The sequence below is a fragment of the Manis javanica genome, chromosome 14 (assembly GCF_040802235.1).
Source record: "Manis javanica isolate MJ-LG chromosome 14, MJ_LKY, whole genome shotgun sequence".
NCBI lineage: Eukaryota > Metazoa > Chordata > Mammalia > Pholidota > Manidae > Manis > Manis javanica.
This window is the reverse complement of record NC_133169.1, coordinates 20,662,196-20,676,723: the sequence shown is the minus strand read 5'-3', so window position 1 is coordinate 20,676,723 and position 14,528 is coordinate 20,662,196.

The window sequence follows — 14,528 nt, the reverse complement described above, 5'->3', positions numbered from 1 at the left end:
ATAAAATCTTGACTTGTATGCCTTCTTATCAAAATATTTTATGATTTCAAAATATATTCTTGTCTTAAATAAATTTGTTAAGAATTTGAGCCCTAGATTCTCTATTTTTTTCATTTTGTTTCCCTTGCTATCCTTAAAGTATATTTGAAAGCCGAAATTTAGGATTAATATATAGGCTTTTAAAAACTGGCATAACTGAAAGAATAATCCAATTCTGAGAAATTCATTTCCTAATTACATTTTGGCATATGAATATGATGAGAACTACTGTTCATAGTTAAATACTGTCATAGGTGTCATATGTTCATTAAATATAACATGGAGTATTCAAGGATAGTAAAATATGGAATTCAAATAATCTGGATCTAAAATCAAAATCCAGCACCTGTGAACTGCATGATCGCTAACCATGCATACTCTGTTTATGAATCCCAACTTCCCTTTTGCAAATAGGAAAAAATAAAACAATGCAAAACAAAACCTTATTCCATAAACTCTGTGTGTGTGTGCATGTGTGTGTGTGTGAACATGTGTGTGATGAAAATTATTCTAGTATCTGAAAAGTTTCTGACAAAGTTAGGTTTTTAGTACATATATGTAGTTGCCACAGTAAAATTTAATATTAGAAGTTTTATATTTCTATCTCTGCTTTTCCTTTAATTTCTTAAGACTTTATAATTGAATTTGAAGTATTTTCTTCAGTTGTCCTCTTGAACTGCCAGTTATACAGTTTTTCCCTTTTCATGCAACATAGCCTCAGAGAACATTTCTTTACTTCATCTGACCAATGTCTTCCTAGATTTTTAAAGTTAATACCATTGCAAGTCCAGGGAGAGGAAATTCCTGGGCAAAATACCTCTAAAATCCTAAATCAGTCAAAGGGAGAAGTAAAATTTAAAACCCATTTATTGCTTACAAACTGCAGTCCAGTGCCCTCTCTTTCTCCCCTGCTCAGATAGAAGCAAGCAAGTCCCTCCCCTTAACCTCTCAGGTTCAGACACGTCCTTGGTTGCCCAGGTAATTACCCATTGACATGGAGATGAACTTCTCTCCACCCCTGAGGGTATGCAAATACTCCAAAGCCAGGCAAGATATTCTGGAAATACTACAATTTTACCCAGAACCATCTAGCCTCTCAAATGTCCATTTACATTGTTTATCTAAAAGATTCTACAGGGTCTGTCCTATTTTTGCATACACTTATTCTAGAATTGTTCTTATATGAAAATGACTTCTTTTTTGTAGTTTATTGCCCTCATGCTGCTATAATAATTCTACTGTTTTCAGCCTTGTTGATCTAGGTTTCACCTTTAAGTTATTTTTAATAACATCTATATTCTTGCTCCTGCTCTATTTCTGAAATTTCATCACCTTGACTTTTTGATAGCATCTTCCATGACCTCTTGTTACCTAATCTATTTGTATATGCAGTAAAACTTCAAAAGGGGTAAAAACTACAACAAAAAATTGTACAGTTTACCACTTGATATTTTTCAAGTCAATAAAATTGGTGCATAACATATTTGGCTGTAGGTAATGGAGGAAGGCATAGCACAGTTTGCAGCCAAATAACCTGATGGGTTCTGTTTGATTCAAATGCCTAAACATGTTTTACTAGCCCATCCTTTGCATCCCTATGCAAACTACAAGTAATTAACATTACTTTAGATCAATTTGTTTCAACACCAAGACAATGATATAAGCATTAAGATACATCAGATAGAATCTCGGAAAACATTTTGCATGCAGTCCAAGGAACTTTTTATCAGGCTGTTTCAACTTTCCAATCATTTATTAAGAACCAGTTAAGTATAATTAGAGGCAAGTTGCTTCTTAGAAATGAAGAGAATTATCAGAAGAGGTTTTTTGATAAGATTATTTTTAAATGGAGTCATTTGAAAGGTTGTTTCCATGCCTCTAAATGGAGGAAAGTTCAGTTCAAGAACTTGGTGATAGTAGTATGCCTACAACGATTGAGTTTCCAGCTAACTTGTTTTGAGTTATTTACTTGTAGTAGACAGTGTACTATGTTGTTTACATATTCCTTTTTTTACCATAGGTAAAACAGAACTCTGAACTCTGAGTATTTGAATGATGATTAAAATGGTGTCTTGGATGAGGGGATAATGGACCCCAAGATTTCTAAGTGTGCTTACCAAATTTTGTAGTTCATTTTCAACATTTTCTTTCTTTCTTTCTTTCTTTCTTTTTTTTTGGTCCTTTTCACATGAATTGTTTTTTTTCTCTCAGAAAATGAAAACTTTCTCTGTACAAATCTTGTTTTTATAGGAAGAAAAAAGATTCATTTAAATTAAATTCTGCCTTTTCTTTCAGCTTATATTTTTAAAAGTAAGCTTGCTGCATATTCTTATGATATTCATATGACAAAGTCTAGAGTTAGTGTGAGAAATATTATCTTTATTTAGTATATGAGGTAAATCAGAGACAAAAAGTTTTGACTAGTGAAAAGTCACAGAGTAACTGTGATATGAACACTAGCCACCTTTTGGGACCCAGGTATTTAGAAAGTTAATTTAGAGGCACTTATCTAAACTTTCTTTCCATTTTGCTTATAACCCATGGAAATTCTGACTTGAATTTTGAATTGAAAGGGAAAGAATATATTTATATTCTTACATAAAATATCATTTTTTTATATATAAATATACATGCTATGCCAATTATCAACTCAATAAACAACTAACAAATATAAGCAGGCTGTGGAAATTTTATCAGATTTAAGAACTTGAAAAATCATTTATTTCACATTTTAATTGTGCGACACAAATCTGATCACACACCCAAGTGGGAAACTTTTGATGTGAAAGAGCTCAAGAGACTGAAGGAAAGATCCAGAGTCACCACATGAGACACGAGGGTTTATTGGGATTTATATTCAAGGATTCCAGGAGCGTCTAGCTAGACAAGGTTGTGCACTACTGTCTTGGACAAGGAAACAACTACTTATATGGGCCTAGGAGACAAATGCTATGTGCTTTGCTAGGAGGGATCATTCTTGTGCAACTAGCACCCCAAGAAGTAAAACCTTGGTGAGATGGGTCTGCCTCCCAATAAGATGTTTCCCTCGATAAGGTGAGTCTATGTATCAAATATCAAACATACCATCCAAAGGAGGGGATCCTGTAGACACATGGTTATTCTGGGACAAAAAGTTATAAGCAGGAAGTGTTTGTCCTGACACCCCACCCCACCATGTGTCCACATGGTCCTTAAAATTTTATTGCACCATTTTTCTGAGAGACACTTTAAGCCAGAACAGAGAATCACTGTAACCACAGAGGACATAAAGAAATACATGCCTGGGCTCAAGTCTCCACTACTGTTTTAAAAGTCCTCAATTTGGGGAATAGGGAGATGATTATTCTTAGCTACTTTCTGCTGACAATGGGCAAAGAAAGGAAGTTATGGAATTAAAACAGGGGACCTACTATTGAAAATAAGCTCAAGTACCCAGACTTAATTCTCATTAAAACTGGCAACCTTAAGATTCCTGGCTAGAAATACTAGAAGGGTTTCCCACTTCAGTCCCACTTCTGAGCCAATCTCGGTCTTGAGAATAGGTCAATTCAGTGAACCATTTCTGTCTCATTTCTGGAAGCAGTCTTGCGGGAGGGCACCTGAAGTTAAGCCTGTATTGTGTAAGCAATCAGGTAGTTAATAAGAAGCATTTCTACTGAGACAAATGGAAAACTAAGGTTAATGGCTGGAGCAAATCAGAAACCCAGTATGAGTCCTGAGTGTTGACAAAGAGACAATTTTGAGATGTCAGGTTCCAAGTACCTTCAGACAGAGTGAGTGAAGTGAAGGCTATGGCAATCTGACAGATTTGCAATCGAAAGCAGTTTGGATGCATTTAGTGATCTTTCCAAGTGGCCCATACAGCAGTAGGAATAAGATAGTTTAAACGTGGACTATTGTGGCAATTCCTGTGAGGTCTTTATCAAGTCACCTAGTTTTAGCTTGAAGGGCTTCAGGGAAAAAGCAAATTTAGTTCTTAATGATTCTAAGCCAAAAGGATAGGAGAAAATTGGAAATGTTATTTTGAGAAGTCATAGCCAGATATTTAAGGAAATCAGAAGAATTCAGGATCCAGTCCAGTTTGCAATTAACAGTATTAGAATCTAATATCCATAAGGTACACTACTGAAACATAATTTTTCTCTCTAAAATCACCCTCACTTTATCAAAGATAATTTACTTGTAAATTAAGTCCAACGAACTTGGCCCAATTATTTATGTAAGTGCAGCAAGAATAGCGACTGACATTATAGATGTTTTTAAATCTGCTTTGTTGGTACATTTCATAAGGAACATCAGATTGACCTTTTACAAGGCCTCTCAAGGCCAGGAAAGCCAATCTAAGAACTTTTCCATCTGAGTTTGCCTGCAATACCTATAGGGTATGTGTTGCTTGTTCTCTTCTCAAGGTCCTTGAAATTTCCTGAGGCTCCAGCATTTACCAGGAAGTGACTTCTTTACTCACCTGGTGAAGCTGCAAGGAATTCTGTAAATAAGGTACCAGGCTGAAAGCTTCCAAGAGCTTCATTGACTCCATAAAGTCAACTTTAGTTCCTCGAAACTGTCCGACCCTGTATGAGTCTATATCTATCTCAAATATGACATTCCAGCCAAAGCCCTGGTTGGTATAATCAGTGTGTCCTGTTACAAGGACAATTTTTATTGAAGTTATGCAAATAAATTGTTGTAAAAATACTAGTTTCCAAATTCTAGAAGGGTCAGCCAGGGAGAAAAAAGGTAAATGTTTCAATTCTGCTTATGAAGGCATAAATTGCCAAACTACTGCTGTAAGTCATAGCTTAAGAGGAAAAGTTCCCACACATTTGTTATAATACAAAACTCGCTAGTTACGAATTTTGAAGATTTTGCTTTTAAAGCGCACTTCTAAAATGATTTTATCTAAGTGGAATGTTCCTCATAATGGGTATAATTATTGTAGGTTTTAATTCCCCTGGTAGCTGGCAGCAGTTTGCTAGGATCCTACTTGAGAATGGAATTTTAACGTATACTTCTGTCCCACCATATCTGGCCACAAATGGGGTGTAACTTACAGTTCTATCTGATCAAGGGGTCTCCACACGATACTTATTAAGCCAGTTTCTCAGATCACAAAGCAAGCTTACCAAGATTTTGTCATTTTTGCTGGATATTCACAGCTTCCAGGACCATAGTTTTACTGCCAGAAGGTGGAGTGCCTGGTTCTAGAATTTAAAAACCACGTTAGCCAAAGCCTTTGGGTTTTTCACAGCCAGATTTAATAACTAAAAGAGATCCGCCATGGGTTTGGGGACTGTGCATGTTTTACGTGTACCCTGATGTATGGAAATTTTCTTGAGGTTAGTGGGTGACCTAGTGTCAATCTAACCCATTCTGTGACCAACTTATCTTATCATAGGAATCTTCCTGAGGTGGTGAATGCTCTAATAACTCTTAAATGCTCAACTTGTGCCCACTAATTCTGTGGCTTTTTGGCCTCTAAGATCGCCTCTGGCAGTAGCCTTATTTACATAGAACAAGACAAAAAAATGTTCACTTAATACCATCAGGAGATAACAGATAAGGACATGTACACAGACGCACATACAGAAGCAACAAAGATTTTTTAGATACTAAGATTTATGGAGATTTTTATTTAGCCAATTACGAATTTCCAAATGGTAGATCTCAATGGGACAGAGGTTTATCCTTCATTTTTTAAGTGACCACTGGTTAGCAACTAAAACAGGGACCTCTGTCTTATCAGATTTGCACAAATGGTTTGATAATACTGAGGCAGGTGTTAGACACGGGCAGGTAGAACTCAAGGCCCTAGACACAGGCAAATACGTAGCTCAATATCCTGGTAAGGCCCAGGCAGAAGGGAACTAGGGTCAAGGCTGCGCATTAAACAAGAAGCCACATCCTGGACATCTGGAAAAATTCAGCCTGAGAAAAAAAGGGAGTTTTTCTTTTCTTCTAATCCCAGCTCAGCCCTAGCAATGGGGCCTATCAACAACTCGCAGCCACTCATGCGGTTTATTCCAGTTTTGGGCTTCTAAACCCTAGACGCTGCAGCTCTAATGGTGTCTTCCCTTGCACCTCCTCCCAATAAGCAGGAACTTTCCTTTCTTCTTTCACTCTTTTATTAAACTTTGCTGGTTACTCTATACCTTTGTCTGCTGGCTTCATTCTTCATCACCTCCAAGACCCGATCCTGGGAAAAATGGCATCTCAGCCAGTAACATCTTCGGGGGCTCAACCTGGATCTCTCCCTTCTCTCAGCCACCTCCAGGGCAGCTACCATTCCCTACTGTTTTCACTTTACTGAATTCCCTCCTTATCTACACTCCTCTGACCTGCTCAAGAATTATTTCTCTTTCAGAGGCAAGAACCCTCCACCACCCAGGTTGAGGTTTCTCCTCGCGCTTCACCTGGTGCACAGAGACCTCCCCAGACGCAGCTGCCCGGCAGCAATACATGCTATCTCCACTCAGACTAAGCATGGATCATTTTGATTTAAAAATATATTTATCAGTCATTTTAATCTATTTGCTTATTATTTTTACTTAGGTTATGACCCATCATGTACAAATCTAATTTTTCTCCATGTAAGAAGATTCTTCAATAATAAAATTAAAATTGATGTCAGTCTTCACTAGTCATAAACCATAATACTTCATTGTGTGAAGAAAATGCATAAATATGAATCTGAACATATATTTCTTTATCTGCTTATGTCTTTATTATGCTCTGCCTCCATAGTTACCTTACAATCTGCCAGACCTTAAAAGAAACATTAAACTTGCCTTGTCCTTTGAAGTTCCATAAAGCTCATATTTTGTCACTAATGAAACAAAATAAAATTCCCATCAGTACCTATAACACCCTAGTCACTGGTGTCTTAACAAACTTGACTAGCTCTAATTTCTATTTTAATAGGAATAACATGTAATAAAAATTTTCTTAATTAAGTCTAATCATTAGTTGCAATTTAATGTTACTTATATTTAGGCTTATTAAATGTCCTTTAGTGCAAGGACAATGTTTTACCCTGGTTTAGTAGATACCAAGTGCCTGTCAAAAGTATTTATGTGCAACATGTTGACAATTAATAGAAGCAAGGTATTAATTTGCTAATAGCTCATTCTCCTGAGGATGGTTCATTCAAATCAAAGGCCCTCAATTTATACCAACACACATTTAGAGATAGGCTAGATTTTACTATTTTAATTAACTACATAAATAAATATCCCCGTTATCTTTGGAATTTTCCCATGTGAGAGTCTTTGGAATAGTTAGCTATCATATATTTTGATCTGAAATCCCTTTTCTATGATCATTTATGAAGTATTTTTACCTTTCTTTCTTTAGTTGAGTAAAAATAAATGTATTCAAATTGATATTGATTCATTTAAATTGTGAGTGTACCTAAACTTGATTTCCCAAAATACTAAACTATTGTTTAATATGAAATTCAAAAAAAATCAAATCAATCCTAGTACTACCATTGCTTGCATTTTCTTCCAGCCTAAAATTATTTTTATTTCATTTTTTTAAGTATAACTTGTTAAATATCATCTTCCAACTCAAAATAATGTATGTAAAGCAATGCAGAAAACATCAGAGGAAAAAAAGTTTCTTGACTTTAAATGTGATGTCATAAATGTGATTGATTTGTATAAGGTGGAAAATAATCATTTAGGTAAATTGTTGTTGGTGTATATGCCTACATATTTTATTAACCTTAAGAATCTTATCCAAGAAAGAGAGGGTCTATTGACCTCTAAGATTAAATTTATTTCTTATTAGCAAAAGTAAAATAAGTTTATCAACTAGCAAACATTACCTAATAAGCTGAAAACAAGAACATATTGATATTCATCATCTATATTTTATCATTTTAATATTTTGCATTTGTACTTATTCACTAAAATCTGAATATGATGGGAAAATAAGAAACTATTTTTAATGTTTTTAAAGTTTTTTTGTAAAAAAATTTTCTGAATTTCATAGTCCCACAATCAATGAACATATGTTGCTGGTAATTTTCTCACAAATGAAGAAACATATTATGAGTTCTAAAAGAAAAAAGAAATTAAGATTAAAGTGGCTTGGCCGAATCAGTGAGCCAAAAAAATGCAGACTAAATAGAAAATATATAATTAATGTCCCATTCATAAAAGTACCCTAAAAATATCAATAACTTTTGAGAGGTGATCAGATTACACCTAACATATATCTATAGTTTCTAGCTGCATATGAAGGGAACTATTAAGAAACAAGTGGGTGACACATTCTGTGAGCAATGGGGAACTTCGGCTCTGGCTCTGACTTCTAAAACACTGCTGAAAACAAAAAAGAGGAGATATTGGGCAGGTAGGATTCACTTCATCTATTTGAATATCATGCAAACATTTGATTAGAGGGCTTCTTCTGATCTCAAGATAGTTTGAGAACCAGGAAGAGAGTCATTTTGGTGCTTGAAATGCACACAAGGCCATTGGCTTTCACTCAGTGTTCTTCAGTAACTTTTGAATGTGAAAAACTAACATGGCATGGAGAAAAGTATGTTAAATTTTGTGTTAAATAATTCAGATCAGATATAATAAATATGTGAATTTGGGTAAGTTATTTATATCTGTAAGTATTATTTATCCAATGAAACAATATATGGTTTATTCATAGGTTATTAGGGAATTTGAATTAAATAATGTAAGTGAAATGGCTGACACATAATGGTTGTTCTAAGTAATGTTATTATATTTACACAATTCAAGTTTTAGTGGGCATATATTAAAGCTATACTTTAATGTTTAAGTAAATTATTTTGATTACATTTAAAATACTCTTACTTTTACTACATTCTTATATTCTCAAAATACCATTGCAATATGAATTCAGATGGTTGACATGTATAAATTGTAAGCCTCTTTAGTTAAATACATTTTCTATAAATTTCTATCTCCTTTAATTGATGCACATTCATGCAAGAAATATCACACCAATCAAACTGAAGATATAATAATGAGAAAGCAAAACTGTGCTGTGAGTTTTGAACACCTCTTTAATTTGACAGCAGTTACCTGACTAGAGATGAAATAGAATTATTTGTAACTGCAGAAATCACTGCTAGGTTAAAATTGACTTGAAGAAGCTTACACTTTGGCAGCACCCCATGGGCAATGGTGCCACCATGTCACTGTAGATAACCCTGCTGGGATCAATTGTCATGCCCCCAAGGGACATTGTTGTCTATAATATTACAGAAAAGTAATGAGAGGAAAGATTTCCTGCTAGAACATGAGTCATTTCTAAGCATTAAACTAACAAAGCTTGAACTAAGTCGGCGAGAAGTACACTGTGGGAAATTGCACAGAAGCTGCACATCAGCAAAATGTCTTGGCAGGAAATGGCCGGACATACAAAAATGCAATCACTGTCTTATTTATTTGCCACTCTTGGGCACACTAATATGAAAGTGACTAATGTCCTATAATAGTTCCCAGAACCAATTAATTAATCATAGCATGCCATTAATAGATGTATTCCTTGGGGGGAATATTTCACACTCGGGGATATTAAACCATTTTATTATGATAAAGTTCTCACAGTCAAAAGTACTTTAAATTTACATTCTCACTCTGTTAACAAGGCAGGGATTTCCTAAATGATGGAATTATTCTCATACTGTCTACAGGTCATTTCTGAAGAAAATGATCTTAGATGCTCATGTGGAGTGGAATTAGAATCTTTTTGGTCCTTTACTTGCACTTCGAATTAATTGAAAATATTTAGTGCATTGACCCCATTTTTGTAAAAGCAAATAGTGATCAATTCAAATACCTTTTAAAACGTGGTCTAACACTTTCGATTTTAAGTAAGTGGGAAAGAGTCCCAGAATCTTAGCTGGAAAGTTTGAACATTGGTTAGCTAGTTTATAACTTTTCTATTTATTTCAAAACTGTTAATTGTATTCTTCCTTATGTTTATGAATCAACTTTCACTGGTTCTTTAAAATCATGCAGACCCAGTTAATGTTTTCTGAATTTTGCTTTGTTCATCTGGCAAAGTTCCATTGCTTTACTGATGGTATGATGAAATATCTAGATAAGTGCGTAAAATACACTGAATTGGTTTTCTTTCTTCCTCCCAGATACAACCAATTTCTCACTATCCCCTGTACAATATGTCACCTACTTAAATAGTGTCCAATACTTTCAACCTCATGCATAAAGTAAATACCAAGTCTAAATATTTCCTAAGTCTCCATCTAAAATGAGGTTATTTTTTAACATTTATCTTGCTGCAAGATTCAGTCTACAGATTACCAACTGCTTTTGTCATTTGTTTCCACTCTTGGGTCCTCAATTATACCATAGTGTATATGACTGTTCTTCTTTGTGGCCTTTTTCCTACTTATTTATATCTGGGTATTAGTCTTTAATCTTTTCATCTGAGGTTAATGAACATTTCCTGTACTCCATTTGTAACCTCAGTGTACTGGTTGGTCATTACTTACAACCTTTAAATGTATGATAGGAAATCCTGATTCTCTTAGATTTGCTTTCCTGACCATTTGGATCACCAGTGTCCCCCACTTACAGACAGTTGTTTAATGAAAGCAATTGCTGACCCAATACTCTTCATCTTATCATTTAGGTACCCTTATTAATAGAGATAGGGGCTTAATCTCATCATAAGAAAGAATTAAAGAACAGATGCAAAAGCAGTAGAGCTTTAGGACTTTATTGAAAAATAAGAGTATAAAGAAACACCCGACGTGGTTATGGGCAGATCCAGAGAGAGCCTCGCAGAGGATACACTCGGGGGCTTATGGGAAGGGAGAGGAATATTTATCAAGTGGCGTTAAGTTTTACAGGAAACAGGTGGAGTTTTCTTGGAGGGTGGACTTGGAGTTTTGGGCTATATTTGGTTCTAATCACAACTGTCATAGTGAGGGAGGTGAGGTGTGATTTTTTACTATGGTAATGAGTGTATAACATATTTTGGTGCGAAATCCGGTCAATTTTCCTCCACATTAGAATCAGTCATTTCAGCTGGTCTGTTATCTACATTCTTACTTAACATAACCTGAGAGTACAGCTTATACAGAACACATAGAGAGTAGGGATCCAGCTTTACGTAAACACCAGCTGACTGTAAAGAAGACTGAAATCCCCACCTCAATTTCCTGCTCATGGTTGGCTATCTACCTACTCTAACAGCTGTATGTGTGTCTGTGGTATTTTCCCTTCTTGGAAACCAATCTGTCTATTTTTGGATACACTTTGAACAAGATTAGAGTATCTCAAATGCTTTGCCCCTGCTTTTAACTCAATTTTCACCACTCTGGATTCTCCACAGCTGCCACACTGATTCCTGTGAAGGGGACCAGAATTTGTCTCCCCAGAATATGCCTCTTTGGCATAAGGATTATTTTAGGCTGGTTATTTTTAAGAAACAGCAGACATGGAAGAAGTTCTGAAAACTAGTAGAGGTAACCTTTTCATGAGACATTTATAGTTACGAGGGAAATCGCTATTTGTAAGGGTGTCTGCATGCTCCAGAGGGGGGGGAGGGGGTTGAGTCAATCTCTCAAAACTCTTACCAGGGCAGAAGTCAGGAAGAATGCTGTAACAACCGAACCATTGTTTGCTGTGCTTCTCCAGATATTATCCCCTCATAACCTGCTCCTCATTTGAAGCATCTTCTTTTGTCTTTACCTGGAGATTATATTTATGGTGGTGAGTAGGGGTATTTTGGAGTTACTTAGCTTTCCTGAGTCTCTCCCATGTATATAGGAGGTATACATGTTATTAAACTTATTTGTTTTTTTCTCTTAATCTGTCTTTTATTATGGTGTTGGAGGTTCTCAGCCAAGAACCTGAAAGGTAAAGGGAACATTATTTTCCTTCCCCAACACCTGTCACATTGATGTGCAAGATAGATCCTGTGACCAGTAGTTGCATCTGTCCCCCAGTAGATGAGACACCTTGGATGAGCACAGGTGACATGATAGGAACTGCCTTCCTTCCCTAGCCCATCTCTTTAATTTACATTGACAATGTGCCTCGTTGTCCCTGACCCTTTTTAGAATCTCATGGGTATGGATTCTTTATATGCATGTAACTAATTAAATTTTGGTTTCATTCTCCTGTTAATCTGTTTCATGTCAGTTTGATTCTTAGACCAGCTAAAAGGATCATAAAGGATAGAGGAAATTCTTCCTCCCCAACAATATTAAAAGTAAATTGACTCATAACACTGGAATGTTGTGGATAAAATGAGACTTCCTGTGGCCAGGATTCTTACCTGGCCCTGACTGACTAGCTCACTGCACACCTGTGGGCAATACATGGCTGTTGACTCTATAAAAGAGCTCCTCGCAGTGCTCCGGGCTTGACATGGCTGCAGGGCTGCAAGGCTGCAGGAGAGCGGAGCAGAGGCTGGAGTGGTGGCAGCGCTGAGGACAGGCCCAGAAGATAGCTGTGCAGAAGGGCCCAGAAGCAGAGACCGGCTTGCTGCCTGCAGACTCACTCTGAGTAAATGAATGGGATTCTAGTGACTGACCTGCCACCTGGAAATAAAGTTGGGTGTAACCCTTTCACCCCAAGAACATTTTGCTGTTATTTTCTTTGGTCACATTGAATCCATAGCGAACTTGCCCAGGGCTGAAACCCATTGCATATACTGTATTATGGAATTTTCCTACAAACTATTTTAAAAATCTAAGAATTATTATTACCCTGTGTAATTTCTTTTTCTTTTGGTAGCTGTCCAGAGTTACAAACAGCTCAAATATTAGCAAATACTCATATGCAAAGTGATTCTAATAACCCATATATTGACATAGCCATTAATGATTAAAGATATTGGTGCCAAATTTCAATCAATCACTACTTAGTATGTGTCTTTTTTTTTAACTTTCTTCTCATACAGTGATCTATGTCTACCCCCATGCCTGCCCCTGATCTTTTATCCCCTTGTTCCATTGTTCTCCCAGTTACCTGAACTTCTCAGCCTAACCCTGTGTATTAATCAGGGTTCTCCTGAGAAACAAAACAAATAGGAGATATTTATATCTTTTCATATATATATATATGAATATATATGAATGAATATATATGAATATATATATGAATATATATGAATATATATATATGAATATATATGAATATATATTATATCTTTTCATATATATATACATATATATGTATATATATGTATATATATATATATATCAATATCACATATATCTCTGATTGTTACCAGACACAATAGGTCCACCTCTCAGACCCATTGTCTGTGCCATGGTTCAGCTAGAAACAAGCTTTATTACTGGGCTCAAGTATGGAGAGCACCGGGGACATTTCCTAAGGCAGCATCTCTCCAAAGGAAGGGCAGGGTTCTTCTATCTTTAAGGCCATCAGATTGGAGGAAGTGGGCTGTAAGGCTGTTACCCAGGAAAAAACACAGCGTCTGGAACCACTGGAGCAAGCTCAGTTTCCCTGGGTTTTTGCATGCTCTTCATATGTGCCTAGCAAGGTGCATATCTTCCCTCTGCACAGAATTTTTACTAGTATAATGAGAGCATAATGAATAAAAATTAGGTTGAAGGTGAAGCTCAGCTGCCATCTTGGGCTTCTCTGGTTTTAGCCAATTTGGTGGTTATCAGATTATCTCCTGTGAGCAAGCATGGCTGGAAAGGCACAATTTGTTAAAAGATTTCTTACATTCCAGCCTTTGATCCCTACTCCTATTCTTATATTCAATCCTAGGTAACAGTATATCTCTATCCATCTATCTATCTATCTGAGATATATGAGAGAAAGAGAGAGATTTTAATGAGTCAGTTTATACAATTGTGGGAGCTGGAAAGTCTGAAATCTGCAGGGCAGCTAGTAGGTATAAAGTTCAAATAGGATTTTCTACATTGCTGTTTTCAAGCAGAAATCCTTTTTCATCGGAATATTTCAGTTTTTACCTATAAGGCTTTCATCTGATAATATGAGCTCTACACACATTATAGAGGGTACCTGCTTTACTCATTTATTATTTGTAAATATTAATCACACTGACATGATATCTCCACTGCAAAATTTAGGCTGGTGTTTGTGTAAACAACTGGGTACCACAGATTAGCCAAATTAACACATGAAATTAACCATCACACCAGGCCTGAGGGTGTAGCTCTCATTTCCTAAGAAAGAACAGGGATAAAGAATTTACTTTTCTAAGATGACTATTGTTCATCAAAATATGATTATTGTCTCTCCTCACTCTTACCTCCATTGGACCCTGTCGAGAATGACTTTATAATTTGTTGCCTGAATAGGAAAATTTTTGAGTCTGGGCCTGATCAGAACTCTCTTTTCCAAGAATTTTGTTACTATGTTAGAGAGGGAAACAGCTAAATGGACTTTAATGTTCTGTCCTCAGACAAAAATCAGATAAGAAATGATAAAATAGAAAATAATATTGAAGGAGTATGTGATGTCTGTAAGTAGGAG